Source organism: Pseudorca crassidens, chromosome 12, assembly GCF_039906515.1.
Source record: "Pseudorca crassidens isolate mPseCra1 chromosome 12, mPseCra1.hap1, whole genome shotgun sequence".
NCBI classification, from domain to species: domain Eukaryota; kingdom Metazoa; phylum Chordata; class Mammalia; order Artiodactyla; family Delphinidae; genus Pseudorca; species Pseudorca crassidens.
Genome location: NC_090307.1, coordinates 59,005,288 through 59,023,979, shown reverse-complemented (window position 1 = coordinate 59,023,979; position 18,692 = coordinate 59,005,288). Strand labels below are relative to the sequence as shown.

Below are 18,692 nucleotides of genomic sequence, written 5' to 3'. Positions count from 1 at the left end.
TAAGTAGATGGGGCAAAGCTGAGTGTCTTTCATGATCTTTGTGAGATGGAAAGTGTCCAGCAAGAAACAGAGATATCGATAAGTTCTTGGAAGGAGAAAAGAAAGTTAATCCCTGCACTCGACAGGTAGGTGCCTCATTGGCAGAATCCTAAGAAAACTGAGCCATAAAAATAAATGTATCTGTTAAACTCCTCCTTATATCTGCCTCGGTATAAAGTTATGGGGTTTTGAAGGGGCCGACAGAACTTCATTCGGCGTAGGATCAAGGTGGGCTTCCCCTTGGTTATTACACGAACCAGCACAGAGCTTTTGGTTTTAGGAATGAGTGGGAACATGTATTTCATGCCCTTTACCTTCCTGGCTTAATAGATAGTAAATGCACGTGGGCTTCCCAGCTCTGCGTGTTCAGCTGTTTGTCTTGGGCTTTGCCTGTCCCTGGGGTGGAACTGGAGACAAATTCTTTTCTGCTGCTTTGTTTTTCTGTAGTCACCTACCCAGCGTGAAGAGTGTTGTAAAAAGAACTCACGCTTCATCCTTGTTTCTCTTTTAGCTGCTTAGTCTTCCTTTATGTTGTGGTTTCAGGTTACAAATAAATGAATCAACATTTAAAGATAACCACTGAACTTATGCCATTCAGGCTATATTCAAGGTTTAAGGTCTCTATAAAAAAAACTACAGAAAGGAGGGAATTTTACATTTATCCACAGTAGCAACTCTTCTAAATAAAATACAGTAGAGAATAAAATCTCTGAAAAATCTGGTAACTAGTTCAGCAACTCTAGTACCCAAACTGGTAAAGAAACTAAATAATCCAGTTTGAGTAATTTGTCAGTTTATGTAAAGAGAAAGTAGAAAATACAATAATAATATCAGCTCTCTTGAGTGTGAGAAAGTTTTCTGAAATATATGACTACACACTAACTCACATATCTCATTGTCACAACTTCATAATTAAGGTGTAGCTGGGAAGATTTTATTCTCCTTTTGCAGAGAAAGCCACACTGAATCTCAGAGAGGGTAAGTATGAAAAGTGAGTACTATTGGGTGTTAAGAATACACACATCAGCATCACTGATCTTTGTGGGCATATGCATTAGCTAGGGAGCTTAAGAATATAAATTCCAGGGATATCTATGTTAAGATGGAACGGACTGCCTTACAGAATCAGAAATGTAACACATAGTAAAGGGCCAGCAAAAATCGTCATCAGGAGAAAAAGCTCAATGCCATCACCATTGAAAAGTGGCAGCAAAGAAAAGAAACGGGGGCTTCCCTGGTGGTGCAGTGGTTGGGGGTCTGCCTGCCGATGCAGGGGACGCAGGTTCGTGTCCCGGTCCGGGAAGATCCCACATGCCGCGGAGCGGCTGGGCCCGTGAGCCATGGCCGCTGAGCCTGCGCGTCCGGAGCCTGTGCTCCGCAACGGGAGAGGCCACAGCAGTGAGAGGCCCGTGTACCGCAAAAAAAATAAAAAGAAAAAAAGAAAAGAAACGGGAGACTCCAGAAGTAACAAAATAGAAAATCACAACAGAGCAGGTGAAGTTGCTTCTCTTCCCCTTAGGCCTCAGCAGCTGCAGAATCCTGAGCCAGATGTGGAGAAACGTGAAGGAGGAGGTGACATTACTCTTTGTCTTCTGGCTACAGTGTAGGGGAAATGACCATTGGGAAGAAATAGGTGAAACAGGAAAAAGGACTCCTTTTAGAAAGAAGTGACGACCTGGTCTTACAGGAATGAAAAAAGACAGAAAAGAAAAGAAAGAAAATACATGTTAAAAAATCCCCTCATTGGGGGGGTGGTGGTGGAATGAATTGGGAGATTGGGATTGACATATATAAACTATTGATACTATGTATAACATAGATAACTAATGAGAACCTACTGTATAGCTCAGGGAACTCAGTGCTCTGTGGTGACCTAAATGGGAAGGAAATCCAAAAAAAGAGGGGATTCACTTTGTTGTACAGCAGAAACTAACACAATATTGTAAAGCAACTATACTCCAATAAAAATTAACTTAAAAACAAAAAATAAGAAATCCCCTCATATTCTAGGAAAATGGATACAAATGCTCAACAGCAATATTTCCAAGAATAAAAGAAAAATTCTTGAAAATTCTGGGCTGAGACCTAGTCCTTTACAAAGGTAAAACTTTAGGCTGGCATCAGACTACTTCATCGCAGCGTGTGACAACCTAACATAAGGGAGAAAGGTACAGAGTAGCTCTGAAGGAAGGAAAGTGTGAAGGAAGGGTATTATTCCCAGCCAAGATGCCACTCAAGAACAAAGGCAAGCATTAAAAAAAAATCGTACTCAAGGGTCCTTCTTGGAAAAACTGCTTGGCCGGGAACTTCAGCCAACTAAAAAGGTAAATCGAAATAAAGAATCTAGGTGAGGGGCTTTCCTGGTGGCGCAGTGGTTGAGAGTCTGCCTGCCGATGCAGGGGACATGGGTTCGTGCCCCGGTCCGGGAGGATCCCACATGCCGCGGAGTGGCTGGGCCCGTGAGCCATTGGCCGCTGAGCGTGCGCGTCCGGAGCCTGTGCTCCGCAACGGAAGAGGCTACAACAGTGAGAGGCCCGCTTAACGCAAAAAAAAAAAAAAGAATCTAGGTGTAGGGAAGCTGCAGTAGAAGGACTGGTAAGGAGCAGTGCTTTCACTTAAATATCAAGTGAACCTGATATAACTGCAAAAATTGGGCTAAAGAAAAGTGTATTGTTCTATCTTGACAGTATAGAAATGTAACTTACAAAAATCAGGAGATGGGGCAAGGGAAATGTCGTGCTAATGACTTCATCTGTTAGAGGAAGAGAATTTATCTGATCTTAAGTTGAATGATCTAGTTTAAAAAACCCCAAGGATTCCAATGTCTTAATTGATTTCATAATTTCTCTCCTTAACCCGTGAGGAATGTATTAGAAAATAATATCTTATGATAAAGATTTATTTAAGGTGTAGGAATTCCTTTAGTTTCCATTTAGTTTCTTTTTCTTTCATTACATTAAAAATGAATTGTTAAAAAAAAAATGAATTGTTATATATATAAATTCCCTTGGTACCACACGTGACAACTATTGGCTCATTCTTCCTTTGAAACTGATCACAAGACTTGCAGCTGTGAAGACCCAGGCTGACCTTCCCTTGGGAAAAGTAATTCTGTTGATTATTATGCCTAGGCCACAGATGGTCCATGGTCTAAGTAATAAAAGAAAAAAAATAGCTTTATTTACATACTGCTTTTATTTTTTTACTTTTCTATTTTGTAAATTTTCTTTTTTTTAAATTGAAGTATAGTTGATTTACAATGTTGTGTTAGTTGCAGGTGTACAGCACAGTGATTCATTTATGCATATATATGTATATATTATTTTTCAGATTCTTACCCCTTATAGGTTATTACAAAATATTGAGTTCCCTGTGCTATACAGGAGGTCCTTGTTGATTATCTATTTTATATATAGTAGTGTGTAGATTAATCCCAAACTTCTAATTTATCCCCCCACCCCTTTCCCTTTGGTAACCATAAGTTTCTGTTCTGTCCGTGGGTCTATTTCTGTTTTGTAAATAAGTTCATTTGTATCTTTTTTTTTTTTTTTACATTCCACATACAAGTGATATCATATGATATCTTCTTCTGTCCGGCTGGCTTCACTTAGTATGATAAGCTCTAGGTTCATCCATGTTGCTGCAGATGACACTTCATTGTTCACTATGGCTAATATTCCATTGTATAAATATACCAATCTTCTTTATCCATTCCTCTGTCCATGGACATTTAGGCTGCTTCCATGTCTTGGCTATTGTAAACAGTGCTGCGATGAACATGGGGGTGCAAGCATCTTTTCAAATTATAGTTTTCTCCAGATATATGCCCAGGAGTGGGATTACTGGGTCATAGTGTAGTTCAATTTGTAGTTTTTTAAGGAACCTTCATACTGTTCTCTATAGTGGCTGCACCAATTTACATTCCCACCAACAGTGTAGGAGGGTTCCCTTTTCTCCACACCCTCTCCAGCATTAATTTGTAGACTTTTTGATGATGGCCATTCTGACTGGTGCGAGATGGTACCTCATTGTAGTTTGGATCTGCATTTCTCTAATGATTAGTGATGTTGAGCATCTTTTCCTGTGCCCGTTGGCACATACTGCTTTTCAGTTTTTAAAGCAAGTTGGTCTTGTGCCTTAGATCCTCTCTTAGCTGGTTTCTACTTAACTGTTAAACCAGCGCTTTCTGTACATGCCTGACATTTGTGTGTAAGAATCGACCCCTTGGCACGCGCTTGCACCAACACTCCACTAATATGTGTGGCCAACACCGTTGGTGGCCTTTTATAGTCCCTTAGTATTTGCCATTTTCCTCTGCACAGATGGTGTCTCAGTACAAAAGCTGTCACTTTCTGCCTGTGTGCTCAGCTCACACAAGGGATAGCTTGAAGCACCAGGGAGCTAAGTCCCCAGGTGCAGCCCTCAAATGCTGATGGATGGTCCATAAGTACCCCAGCCTCCTCGCCCTTAGGCGGACCAATCCCGGGGCTCCTAGCATTGCAAGTCTGATGTGTCCCAGGTGTGAACAGCCCTTCCCTCCTGTCTCTCTCCACCATCTCCCCACGGATGCTTCCTAGGGTGAGCTCCGAAATTAACTACTTTCACTCAAATCTTCATCTCAGAGTGTACTTTTCTCGAGGTGGGGGGACCCAAACTCAAGACACTGGTATTATGGGTATTTCCTATTAAAGAAAATTGAGGTTACTAATGACTTGTGTTTTGTTGCAGGCAAATCAGGGCAGCCTTTCTGGGAAGATCATCTGCCCCAGATAGATCTCAAGCGGAAGTTGGCGTCATTCGAAACAAATCTCCAAAGTAACAGACCGTGAGTTGGTTAAGAAATCAGATGTGTTGTGTATTTTCATTTTATTACAGAGATTTTGGTTGTCTTGAGATTGATTTATCTCGGTTCTGTTTTCCAAATTTCTGGCCAATTTATAACAGTTGGATCCACATAAATGTCAAATAAACAGGCACGGGAGGCGAAAGTGGTTGAGAGACCATTGCCAGGTCGTTCGCCTCGTGAATCTAAAGTACTGAGATTTAACAAACAGGAAGCAAATTTCAAGTCCAATGATTTTAGCAGTGCTCTTCCTGCTGGAATCGAGTCTTTTTTGGCAAGTCTTGAGAGAGTCACTCCTTTACATTTATTTATTGTTTTTCCCATGCTTTATAATTAAAGGTTGCCCTTTGAAATCTGGAGAAATAAATTTATGTAGACTTAGAATTTGCTCCTAGTGTTTTAAAAGTTCAAAGTTTATGGGAAAAGGCAGTGTTTTTTGGAATCAAGAGAGCACTGTTCTGTCAGCCAGGTGAGCTGGGCTTGTGCTCCAGGTGCGATCACTAAAAACACCCTGTGTTGGTCCTTCACAACTTTTATCACAATCTGTAATTACGTATTTATTTTTTAGGTTGTTTAATTTCTGTTTCTACAGCTAAACTGTAGGCTTCATGAAAGCAGGTAATGTGTCCGTCTTGATAACCTGTGTCTTAATATAGTGTCAGCAAAGAATAAACTTCCAGTAATTACTTGTTGAACAAATGAATAAATTACCTGCAGGATATTAACAAGCTTCTTAAGTTTTCTGAGACTTGGCTTCCTTATCTGTAAACTAAAAGTTGGCTAAGATGATCACTAGGCTTCTTTCTAGTTCTAAAATTAAATGATTCTATGTAGGATTTTTTTTTTTTTTTTTTTGCGGTACGCGGGCTTCTCACTGCCGTGGCATCTCCCGTTGCGGAGCACAGGCTCCGGACGCGCAGGCTCAGCGGCCATGGCTCACGGGCCCAGCCGTTCCGCGGCATGTGGGATCCTCCCGGACCGGGGCACGAACCCGTGTCCCCTGCATCGGCAGGCGGACTCTCAACCACTGCGCCACCAGGGAAGCCCCTTGGTGTGTTTTTATTGAGGTTTCATGTAAGTGTACGGCTCGATGAATTCTTTTTTAATTTGAATTAATTAATTTTTGGCTGCATTGGGTCTTCGTTGCTGCACGTGGGCGGTGTAAGGTTGGATCTTAACAAACGGCACCGCGAAACTGAGGAAAGCTTCAAGTGAGCTTTATTAGGGAGCGCTCCCGGGCGAGGTTCACTGGTCCGAGAGAAAGGGGCCAGAGAAGTCGCGCCCGGGCGAGGGTTTGGGCAGAATTTATAGGGGAAGAAGGGAAAGGGGTGTGGTGAATCCAGGAGGGCGCAGGGTATTCCTTATTTGGTGGTGTTTTCGGGTATCTTGGCAATGGTGCCGGTCGCTTCAGTCTTGGGACCGTTAGTTCCGCCCCTCGAAAGGCGGGAAGGCTGGGCCGGGTGGAAAGTCCCCAGGTCAGTTCCTGGAACTGGGTGGTCCGGAGAGTTTCGGTCTGATGCAACCTGTGAGTCTGATTGCGTTTCCCTGCCTCGGGCCAGTTGGGGCTACTCTTCCTTGTGGTGCGCGGGCTTCTCATTGCAGTGCCTTCTCTTGTTGTGAGGCACAGGCTCCATCCAGGCGCACAGGCTTCAGTAGTTGTGGCTTGTGGGCTCTAGAGCGCAGGCTCAGTAATTGCGGCGCACAGGCTTAGTTGCTCTGCGGCATGTGGGATCTTCCCAGTCCAGGGCTTGAACCTGTGTCCCCTGCATTGACAGGCAGATTCTTAACCACTGCGCCACCAGGGAAGTCCCTCTTGATGAATTCTTATGTGTGTATATGGTCAAGTAAGTGCCACCAGATTGACACAGAATGTTTCCAGCACATAAGCACATTTCCTTATGCCCTTGGCTGGTTGATACCTCCACAAAGCTAACCACTATTTTAGCTATATAATTAAAAATTAGTTTTGCCTATTTTTGAACTTCATATAGATGGAATCATGTAGTATAAACTTTTTTTTTGGCCTTTTTCCCTCAACTTTTTGTCTGTGAGATTCACTCATGTTGGTGCAAATAGTGATAATTTTTTTTTCAATTTGCTGTGTATTCTATTATATAAATATACCACTACTTATTTATCAACTCTACTAGGGTGTCCCTCCAACTTTGGCTATTACAAATAAAGCTTCTATAAATACCCTTGTACATATCTTTGGGTAGGTATATGCCATCTCCTTTGGGTAGACACCCAGGAGTAGAATTGCTGGGTCATAGTATATATGTGTTTACTAGATTCCATCAAAGAGGTTTCCAACATGGTAGCATTAATTTACCCTGCTCCTAGGAATATATGAGAGTTCCAGTTGCTTCATATGTTTGAGGCAGACCTCATCCTTCTAAAGGGACTTTGTTTCGTAGGCATCATGAGATTATGGGGAATTTCACTCTGCCTTTCAGAGCCCTTGGGTCCTCAGCCTCCTGCCTGTTCTGCCGGAATTCAGCATGAGTCCTTTGGGGGAGATCTGGCCTAATTTTGGACATCTCATGTTTCCATTCAGTCCATTGGACTGCCGGAATACTTGCTGATTTCATTTTCTTCAGTCTTCGCCCCAGAATCAGCCAAGACCCCACTCCCCTCCTCCTTTAAAGAAAACAGCTCACTCTGGAAAGACTTGCCCTGATTTGCAACTCCAGTTTACCGAGGTTCCACTGCATCCCGCCACTCTGCTTTATTTCAAGTATGCTCTTGGTAACTGATCCACTCTTTTTTCTAGTTGCTATCCTTCCCCAAAGCAGAAATCCTCTGATTCTGTGAATTATTAATCTAGACGTGGTACCAGTGATATCGTACCAGTTACGATCACATTTTTAATAATGGGATCAAATATAAGAACAAAACTCCGATTTTCACTTTCATTTGTTTTAGGATTACAACTTGAAGCCAACCTTGAGTAACTACATACTCTACTGATGTACTTTTTGATAGACAGTGTTTTGTAGCGAGGAAATTTTGATAAGGTCACTTAAAATTATGTCATGGTGGGTAATAAAGGAATCCAGTGCTATTAGATAACAACCCTTTTCATCTCTTGTCTTTTTTGACCAACTTTCTGCAAACCCCTCTGTATTCCTCCACAATCATCTTTCCCACCATCAAGCTTCTGCATCATTACCGTGCCTTGACAATTCTGAATCCATCTTTGAAAGAAGAAGAGGTGAATGAAGGGAAAAGAGGAAAAGAAGGTTAAAGTGAATCAGGAAAGGAGTAAGATTTATGCTCTGTGTAGAAATGTGCACATATGGGCACGTCCACGTGGACACACACGTGTGTATTGCATGTGTGTGTCTGTATTACGGTGTATTTATGTCCTAAGTCTGAACATGCACGTTTAGGATAAAATTAAGTAAATATTTTTGGTCTTGGTTCTAAATGAAAAGTAGGCCTATTTTATAATAACTCATATAAGTAGTAAACAAATAACTTGCATTAAAAGTCATTTGTTAGACTTTTATTCTTTTCCAGAGACTAGAGCTCTGTGGCATTAGGACAATTAGAAGTAGTCTTCTTGTCAATTGCTGGTTGTCTTCCCCAGTTCTTTTCCAGGTAGGTTTTGTTTACTCCCCAGATCCCTGAGCCAGATGTGGAGGTGCCTACACTCCCAAACCCTGAGTGTCCAGCCTTCCCCTGTTGAGTTTGTAGTCTCTCGTGCTGTGCCTAGTGGCACCTGGGCTGGGGAGGACACTGCCCCTGTCTAGGTTTTTATAAATGTCTTACTCAAGTGCAAACCTCCAGCTTGTGTATCAACTGTTTCTCTTTTTTGACTTGGTAAGCAAGTATTAAGCTTTGGGGTGGGGGGGGGGAGGTATGTAATGTGAAACAGCTTCTTGTTGTCTTTTTTTTTTCCCCCTCCCATTGTTGTAAATAACTTTTAATGGCCAAACCCCAGATTTGTAATTTTTTTTTTTCTAACTGCTAGAACCATTCTCTTCCACCTGGTTTTACTACAACATTTGGAAAAGGAATAAATGTCATCCCTTTAAAAAAAAAAAGCAGTCTTCTTCAGATATATGACCTCTCGATTTCTTGGAAACCTTGGCAGCCAAGCTTCCAAAGAGAATTCTTTCATTCAAAGTGAGTTATGAACTCAGAGTCTTGCTACTGTCTTAGAAAAAACAAAACAAAGGCAACACAACAGAAATACCTTCCATCATCTTTACTAAAATAATTTTCCTTTTGGAGTAGCTTCATATCCTAATTTGTCTCCAGTAACTTATTTTTACTTTATTACATTAAAAGTTTATTGAAAATTGGAGTTCCTGCTGAAATAATATAACTATTAAACTATTACAAACCACTCTGATGCTGATATTTTTTCAAAACTAATTAGATTTGTGACCTGAAGCAAATGAGTTTATCTTTCTGGTGCTTGTTTCCATTATTTCAGAGACAAAGGATCATTACATGGTTCTACTTTTTTTTTTTTTAATTGAGTATAGTTGATTTACAATGTTGGGTTAATTTCTGCTGTACAGCAAAGTGACTCAGTTATATGTATATATATTCTTTTTCATATTCTTTTCCATTACGGTTTATCACGGGATATCGTATATAGTTCTTTGTGCTATACGGTAGGACCTTGTTGTTTATCCATCCTATATAATAGTTTGCATCTGCTAATCCCAAACTCCCAATTATTCCCTCCCCCATTCCTATCCCCCTTGGCAACCACAAGTCTGTTCTATACGTCTACACAGTTCTACTTTTTACTATTAGCTGGTAGGTGAATGGTACCCAAATGCTGGTGTCATTACCTTCAGTCCTGTGAGGGTCCCAAGAGCTCAATGAACGAAGAGCTCTTGAGGCAAATGCATCCTTAATCCTTGCAAGACATCAGAGCTAAGACCACTACATGGTTTCTTAACCTGGTGAAACAAGCAGGATAAACCTTTTTACCTGGACTAGTGGAAGGCCTAAGTATCCGGCTGTATACCTGCTTTGAGTCTTTTTTTGTTTTAAACCCACCTTTATTCCTTCTGGGCTTCCAAAGATAGGGGTAATCCTTGGCAAAGTCTTTCCTACCATATGCATGACAGGATGAGAACCATTAGATTGGTCCCATGCAGAAAAAAGTTCCAAGAAAACATACTTTTTTTTTATCCAGTTCAGTTCTACTTATACTACCCATAAAGGCTACACTTAGTCTTATAAGAGTTATGTTCTGTGGTTAATGATCTAGTTATATACCTACGAGGATTCCCTTTTGTCCTTGACCCCCACAAAAAACCACTTCTTTAGAGGTGGAGTGAAAGAAAGTTCCTTGCACTCCCTCTAGAGGGAAAAGTACGCTATTACATTACCTTAGAGGGTTAGTTTAAGAAATCATGTTAATGTTTAGAAAAGTTCAAAGCGCCACACAGATGCTGTTGAAAAGCTATGATGTTGGGTACTTGTGAAAATCCTACTTTGCAAGATGGTTTTAAGGTCTAGGAAAGGAAAGGGAGGGAAGACGTTATTCAAATGCATATCATATAAAGTAGAAACTAACAGGTTTATTTAGATATAAAATGGCAAAGGAGAGCAGGAACGGGCCCTTGGAGGAAAGGATATGTCAATGGAAATCTTTTCGAACTAGAGAAATGGAAGAAAAGGAAAGAAAAGTCGTTGTTTTAAATAAAAAAATTTATTTTAAAATATTTTATTGAAGTATAGTTGATTTACAATGTCGTGTTAATTTCTGCTGTACAGCAAAGTGACTCAGTTATACATATATACATTCTTTTCCATTATGGTTTATCTCAAGATTGAATATAGTTCCCTGGGATATACAGTAGGACCTTGTTGTTTATCCATTCTATATACACTAGTTTGCATTTGCTAATCCCAAACTCCCAATGCTTCCTATCCCAGCCCCTAAATAAAAATTTTAAATTATTATTTAAAAAATATTTTGGATTTCAAGAATACATTTTTCATGGATCAAAAATAACTTGTAAATGATCACCTCCTCTATGTGTTTAGCTTCATCTCGCACCACTTCCTAACTCACACTTTATGCTCTCGTCGTCGTCCTAAAATACTTGTAGTTTCTCTTTAATTTCACACTTTTGTGTCTGTGATCACGTAGTCCCCTCAACCCAGAACACTTTCCCCAACATCTTTTATCTTGGAATCTCTTACTCACTTTCCAGAATCAGCTCAAGAATCTTCTCTTTCTAAAAGTATTTCTCACAGCTCTATACTTTCATTCATTCCCCCAGTGAGATTGGTCTAAGCACAGCCTTCCATGTGCCCCAAAGCTCACAGGGATGCCTCTATCTTAAGATCTGCCTGATCTTTTTACAATCGCTACGAAGTGTCCATCTCCCCTGCTAGATTGTAAATTCTTCTGGGGTAGGGGCCATATCTTAACCGTTCTTGCACTCCCACGATAGTGTGCAGTGCTTTGAATAGGGTTTGAACTCAGTCAATGTGGAATTGAGTTGTACTTTAGACTTCCCAGTGTATATTTTGAGCTGTGCTGCATTTTAGGGATGGGGCACAGGTGAAAGGAGATCCCGCTCAGTCTGGCCTTTCTTTATTTTGCAAGTGGGATGAAATGGTGAAGGAATTTTATGACCTCTGGTTATCATGCTTTGGGCAGCTACTCAGAGGCATAGTAGGACTAAGATTGACTTTATCTTGTGGCAGGAATTATGTCAATAACAGCCCATACCTTAAACCGATGAATCGGAGAACTCTTAGGAAAGATACCAATCCATGTGCCTCTTGTAGAGAAAATAATCACTTTTCCATATTATTACAGTTGAGCGTGAGCTCTCCTCCTTCAGCTGCCTAGAGAGGTCTTATGAGGATGCTGCCGCTTCGTATTGTGTACAGTGATGTCAGCTGGGCAGTGCTCATTTCTGTCACTAACTCTTCTGCTGTCATTAGAAATCACCCCGAAGGCATCACCAAACCCAAGAAAAGAACACAACTGCTGAGCAGGAGGAGACAAGCGTTCAGGAGGGAGAGTCTTGACTGTGATTGATAATAAGGTCCCTCAAGAGAGAAGCCAACCAATGAATCAGAATGAGTTTGTTGGATCCTTCAGAAAAACTGTATCTGCGCTCCCAGGACCTGAAGGCTGCTGACGATTTCCACAGGACGTTTTCCCAAGCGTTTGGATGTCCCTTGAACATTTTTCCCTATCTAATTGAGAGTTTAAGATAGTGGTTTAAGTGCCTTATTCTTTAAACCTAAGTGTACCTTATCTGTAAACCATGGTAGAGATTCTGCTACCAAGAAATCAGTTTGAAGAGATGAGTGGGAGTTTTGGAAAGAAGAGGTGTGAACACTGTTAGCAAAGTGTTAACAAGCTTAATTTTTTTCTGATTTATTACTATTATTTAATAATACTGGGGTCTACCTAGATTCATTCCATCCCCTTACCGTGGGGTACTACTCATCCTTCATGGGGCACTACTATACCTTGGTCCCCAGCTTTCCGGTCTTTTTGTCTGTTAAGAGCTCATGTAAATTACAGTAATTATAATATATGAGCTACAGAATCCATGACCACAACTCCCTTGCCTTGTATAGAGTGGGTGCTCAATATACATGGTTTGGAAGAATAAAGAAATTAAGTAATAAAAACTTTAATTAGCATTTATTATGTTGTAAAATCCATGGTTAGTTTCTTGCATATACTAACCGATTTAATCCTTATCTGTCTATAAAGTGTGTACCACAATCTGTACATTCTACAGTTTGGGAAATTGAGATGCAGAGAAGTTAAGTAAGTTAACCAAAGCCATCGTCTAATAAATGGTGAGATCAGAATCTAAAGGAAAGCGTCCTACTGTTTGCAACTCATGACCACTGCCTAGTGTGAACCCTGGTGGCAGAGTGGGAATCGCCGCGGGAGGAGCGGGGAGACTGGGTCCTAATTTTCCCCTCTGCTTTCCCAGCCTGCACGTCCTCACTGCAGGGTGACAGCCTCCTCACTGTCTTTCTGCCAGATCATTGTGAGGATTAGGTTTAGACCAAGGTGACTATAAAATGTCTGGCAGAGAAGTCAATGTATTTTTGAAATGCTAGGTAAATAGGGGAGTTGGGAGTTTAGTAAGGAGAAGAGTGAGGAGGTTACCTTCTCTGCAAGTTTGCTGAACTGAGGAAACTGAGGGCTTGGGGGAACCTCAGACTTCCCTGGAAATCTTGATCAGAGTCAAGGGCACTGGGAGTAGGATGTGGGAAGAAGAGAGGAATCCTTTTCTTCTTAAGTAGAGGGATGAGTACTTGCAAAATCTGTACACATATATATCATAGATGTTAACTGACCTAAGAAGGAAGATCTTGATCAATACTATGAAGTATTTTGTTAATAAGCCTTAAAGTGCATATTAGTAACTTAAATGTGATTAGAGAATGTTTTTAGTTACAGAATGATACCATCTTTTTTTTTTTTTTTTTTTTTTGGTGCTGTATCTGGAACGTATCTCAGGGCTCCTGTCAAATAGGAGATAAAGTTGAAAGGTTTTTCTCATCTAATTAAGGATGCAGAATTACCTAACCAGATTATAAAGGGGCTGCGCTCTCTCCATCCCCCACCTCCTGTCCTCCTGCTTCTTTTTATAAGTGAATTAACATGCAGTTTAAATGGAATGAATGATAGCCCATCAGGATGGATACTTTAATAGCTCCTGGGACAAAAACTAATAGAAAAACAAGCTTAATGGCATCTAAAGTTGCCTTAAAATTTAGTTTGAAATTGAGTTTTAAATCACTTAATGTGTAAGTTCCAGAGTCCAAACATATGATATATTTTGGCTTTAATTGCTTTTGTGTTATGTGTATGAAAATCTGACACAGTGTTTCTAAACTGTGGTATTTAATTGTAGCCATAGTGACTATTGACTTTAATAGTTGATAATTAACCACATGTGGTCATAAAATGTTAGAACTGAAGGGACTTTCAGCATAGCATTTCTCAGAGTTCTATAGGAGCCTTGTCCTGTAAGATACTCTGGGGGAAAAAATTGTTCTCCATACAATTAACTTGGAAGACACTGCATGTCATAGCTCACTCTTGGAAACTGACAATGCACAGTGAACTTATCAAAGACTCTGAGAAGTTCTGCAACAATGAAACCTATCGATCTTTGTTTAACCAACTATTTCTGCAGTATATTTCACCATGGAAACTTCTAGACAAACAGCCATTAGTGACTTGTAGGGAAAACACTGGGGTATTTAGTCCAGAGTCAAAGTGACTTGCCCATAGCCACACAAACTCAAGGATCTTAACCCCCAATCTGTTATAGCTAGTCAATGTCAAAATGTGGTTGTTATGGCCTATTTTTAAAGAACATATGATTGCAAACTAGTGACTGCCTTTTTTTTGTTTAATCTTTATTGGAGTATAATTGCTTCACAATACTGTGTTAGTTTCTGCTGTATAACAACGTGAATCAACTATACGTATACATATATCCCCATATCTCCTCCCTCTTGCGTCTCCCTCCCACCCTCCCTATCCCACCCCTCTAGGTGGTCACAAAGCACCGAGCTGATCTCCCTGTGCTATGCTGCTGCTTCCCACTAGCTATTTTACATTCAGTAGTGTGTATATGTCGCTACTTTCACTTTGCTCTGCCCCCCCCATCCCTCCCCACGTGTCCTCAAGTCCATTCTCTATGTCTATGTCTTTATTCCTGCCCTGCCACTAGGTTCATCAGTACCATTTTTTTTTCTTACCCTTCTGCACTCTTGGTGGGAATGTAAATCGATACAACCACTATGGAGAACAGTATGGAGGTTCCTTAAAAAACTAAAAATAGAACTGCCTTTTTTTTAATGTTCACAGACCATCTCTTTAATAACCTGTCCTGAAATGTTGCTGGTTATTGATATCAAGTTCATCAATCCATAATGAATGCTTTTTGAAACTTGAAACATTTGCCAATTTTTAATCGTTTGATATTTTTTCCTTTGTTTTGGTTTTCCAAAGATTATTAATAATGGTTCTGTAAACATATATTCAAGTCTCATGATGTGATTCTTTTGGCTAGAACATTTTAAATCTTTGGAAGCAATTTTTGATTCAGTTACCTTATATATCTTGGTGTCTTTTCCCCTTTACTCTTTCTTTTGCCTTTTCCAATTCTTCTTCTTAAAACTAATAATCCATTTTTTCCTTTATCTGTTTATGACCAGTTGTATACAACAACGTTAATGATGTGTGATTTAATTTAACATGTAATACTTGCACATTGTCTTTTGGAGCTTTAGATAAAAACCATTAAACAGTTAAATGTTTTTGCTTATAATAGTCCCATAATTTGAATTTAACCCTATAGTATTTCTAGACTGTACCCTGTAAAATTCATTTATACATTTGAATTAATTTCTGATTTGTTTAACACGTTAGTGTCCCTGCCCCAAAACAAAAAGGGAAATTAATATAATGCTGAATATTACTTGGGTTAGAGCCAGAAAATACCCCTTGTATAAATAGTAGTAGGTTCATACCTGGATACTTATGAAGTTCTTTTTTTTTTTAAAGGAAGGTACTTTTTCTTTTTTTTAAATTTATTTATTTTTGGCTGAGTTGGGTCTTCATTGCTGCACACGGGCTTTCTCTAGTTGTGGCGAGCGGGAGCTACTCTTCGTTGCGGTGCATGGGCTTCTCATGTGGTGGCTTCTCTTGTTGTGAAGCACAGGCTCTAGGTGCGTGGGCTTAAGTAATTGTGGCACACAGGCTCTGTAGTTGTGGCGCACGGGCTTAGTTACTCCACGGCATGTGGGATCTTCCCAGACCAGGGATCGAACCTGTGTCCCCTGCATTGGCAGGCAGATTCTTAACCACTGCGCCAGCAGGGAAGTCCACTTGTGAAGTTCTTAAGGCAAATCTTCCGTAAAGGCTGACATAAGCGCTAACAGAGGCTGGCAATATAAAGGAAGAGAATTTGGAGGGTCCAGCCTCAAGTGACATGTACTAGTGAGAAGCCATGAAGCCTGGAGCGTAGAGATGAATACGATTCAAAATTGTGCAGCTTTGAGGAGTTATAACATGGTCTAACAGGTCCAGAATGTTCCCCCGAGCAGTGGGACTTTCACTGTACTAATTCTTGATCAATGGTCAGCCGTCAACCATCAAGGGAACTTTTCTTTCAGAAAAGTTAAGAGCTTGATATCATAGAGGGCTCCATTCTATGTGAAGTGATGAGGTATGGAAGGGAAGGAGCCTGGCAAATCTGAGAAAGAAGCTGATGGAAGAGTGCGAGAAGGTTGCAGACCCAGGCTTCAACCAGGGATTGTTTGAGACTTACTTTAAGGTGCGATGCGAGGTAATTTCCAGGTAGCAACGTCACACAGTAATAAGTAGTATTTCCTAAGCTTCTGCTATTTCAAGTGTTTTCAAAGTCGAATTTCGTTTAATTCTCAGCACAGCCACATTAAATATGGTCATAATCCTCACTGTGCAGATTTGAAAGCTAAGGCTTAAGGAGGTTAAGGAATTTGTTGAAGATCCTACAAAGTGGCAGGGCTGGAATCTAGATCTGAGTCTGTTGCCTCTGACAGGTCCCGGCTGTACTGTCAACTGAAAAGTATCTAGACAAACAGTTGGCCCTGACTTCCCAGAATATCTAAACAGAACGAGTACAGCAGTAGGCACATTTGACAAAACATTCACTTAGCTACCGTGTTCATAACTCTAAGTGATGATGGGCCATATTGAATTGGGCCATCCTGAATATGGCCACCTGGGCCATATTGAATTAAACACAATCTTTGATACATGGAGGTCCCAGTCTAACTCTTGTGCCAAATACCTTCAATGCATTTGGACAGCAGAAGAAAGGATGTTAAAACATTTATACTGTGTGCCTTCTGACGAGGCGGGCCCTTCTCAGGTGCCACAGCCTTCACCACTTCCTGCAGTGATTTGATTAACCCATTTCAGCGTGCTCCCAACCCCTAAGACATTTGAATTGGCAACTAGGCCCCAGCATTTGCTGCACAGAGGGAGGAATAGTGTTTGAAAAAGATCGAGTTGTAGTAAGATGGTGAATCTATGAGCAGGAAACAATGCAGCATATTTTGCAAATTTTATATTTATCAATATTTTTTCCTACCCAGCTTTATGTACGATTCCACCCCCCTCATTCTAGCAAAACTCAGTCATGCTTTTATTTATCTAATTTATGACATTTTAGTATCTCCCAGTTTGCTTCTTATTTAGATTTTTGTTTTTGGTAAAAAAAAAAAAAAATTTTTTTAATTGTATTTTTGTTGCAAAAATTTTTTAAAAAGAGAAAAAAAAAAATCCCGGTTAATCCTGTTGCTCAAAGGCAAACACTATTCCCGATAACTTCTGGGATTTTATGTGCGGGTATATACATTTTAAAATTGTTTACAAAATTGGAACATTCTCTGTATGTTGTTTGTAACTCGCTTCTCCTACTTAGCAGGCTATCAGAAATGTTTTCCCCATGTCATTAAACATTTAAGCTTTTGAGTTACATAGAATTTTGTTGAAAGGCTATGTCATAATCTATGTAATTAATCTTCTATTGGAGGATATTTCTTGACTTTTGTGTCCATGATTTTTTAATCTACTTTTAACCTGAATTTGCAAATAGGTATCCAACGTGCATCGTCAGATTGTTGAGAGTCAAGTTTCTCCACGACTCTTAACGTTGACAGTGCTGGTGACTTGAACAGCTGCCTGCAACTTGTGCCCATGTTTCTGAGGCAAAAGGAGCCGAAGAGGGTCCATTTTAACTAACCCTCCGCAGAAGATGTGAAGCAAGTGAAAGCTTCAGGCGACTCTGAACTTGAGAACAGCTTCACTTCCCTTGCTGGACACTAGGTGTCACTCTAGATGTTGAAAAGCAATATCGGGCTATCATTAGAAACAAGTTCTTCAGTAGACCTTGAGATTTAATTTCTGCCTAATATTTTCAGTGATGATTACTTATATTCTTTTTACTTTTTTGAGTTGTCTCTTCCATGACTACACTGTAGCAGCACGATTAGGCTGGCTTAATCAGACAAGAACATTTCTGCCTTATTTTGTCTTAAAAAAATCTCTGAAATACTTAGTTTTCCTTTCCCTCTTACCTTGTTAGTCTGAACTAAAAAGCAAAAGCAAAATCCAAAATAAACAAACAAAAACCAACCAACCAAAAAAACCTGGATTGAAAGTGCTTTAGGATCTTAAGTTTGAGGAGTCTCAGTTCAGTTCTTACATCCAGCATAAATGAATACAACTTTCTTTTCATTTTCTATGAAATAATGAACATGAACTTTCAAAAGCCATGCTTAGGAATTATCCGTGTGTTGATGATTTGTGGGGCAGGGTTGAATCCAGTTCTGTGGTTTTGTCATCTTGTTAAGTATCAATACTGCACACCTGGGGTGTATGTCTGTATGTATGAAGAGGAAAGCTTGCTGCAGGGATGCAATAAAAAGCCACATGGTATATTAAACTCCTTTTGCTTGCCATAAGTGGTTAATTTCTTGGGTTATAGGATGATAAGAATGATGGCCTTGAATCTCCTTTACAGACCACTGGCAGTTGAACTATGCATGAGTTGGGTTGAATTTGACGTTGACGGACATACCAATTCCTCAACCAACCTTCTTACCTTTCTTGTTGGGACAACTAGATTAATTCCAATCCAGTACACATTGTGTATCTTTGTGCTTAAAGTTTTATTTTTTTTCTAATTCAGCTATTTCTCAAGGACAAAACCCTATAAATGGCATTATCAGGTCAAAAGGCAGTTTGCACATTTTAAAAGATCTTACTACATTATTACACAATTGT

The 18,692-nt window shown here is 40.1% G+C and overlaps 1 protein-coding gene across 1 annotated transcript in view; it reads left to right on the top strand.

Annotated features, from left to right (window-relative positions):
* Window positions 1-4,493: 4,493 nt before the first annotated feature.
* The window catches only part of DLGAP1 (DLG associated protein 1), a 1,249,429-nt gene continuing 1,235,230 nt past the window's right edge, over window positions 4,494-18,692 (top strand). Inside the window, exons 1-2 of the mRNA XM_067699609.1 lie at window positions 4,494-4,617; window positions 4,768-4,864. The gene's annotated coding sequence lies outside the window, so the exon portion shown is untranslated. The remainder of the gene's footprint in view (window positions 4,618-4,767; window positions 4,865-18,692) is intronic.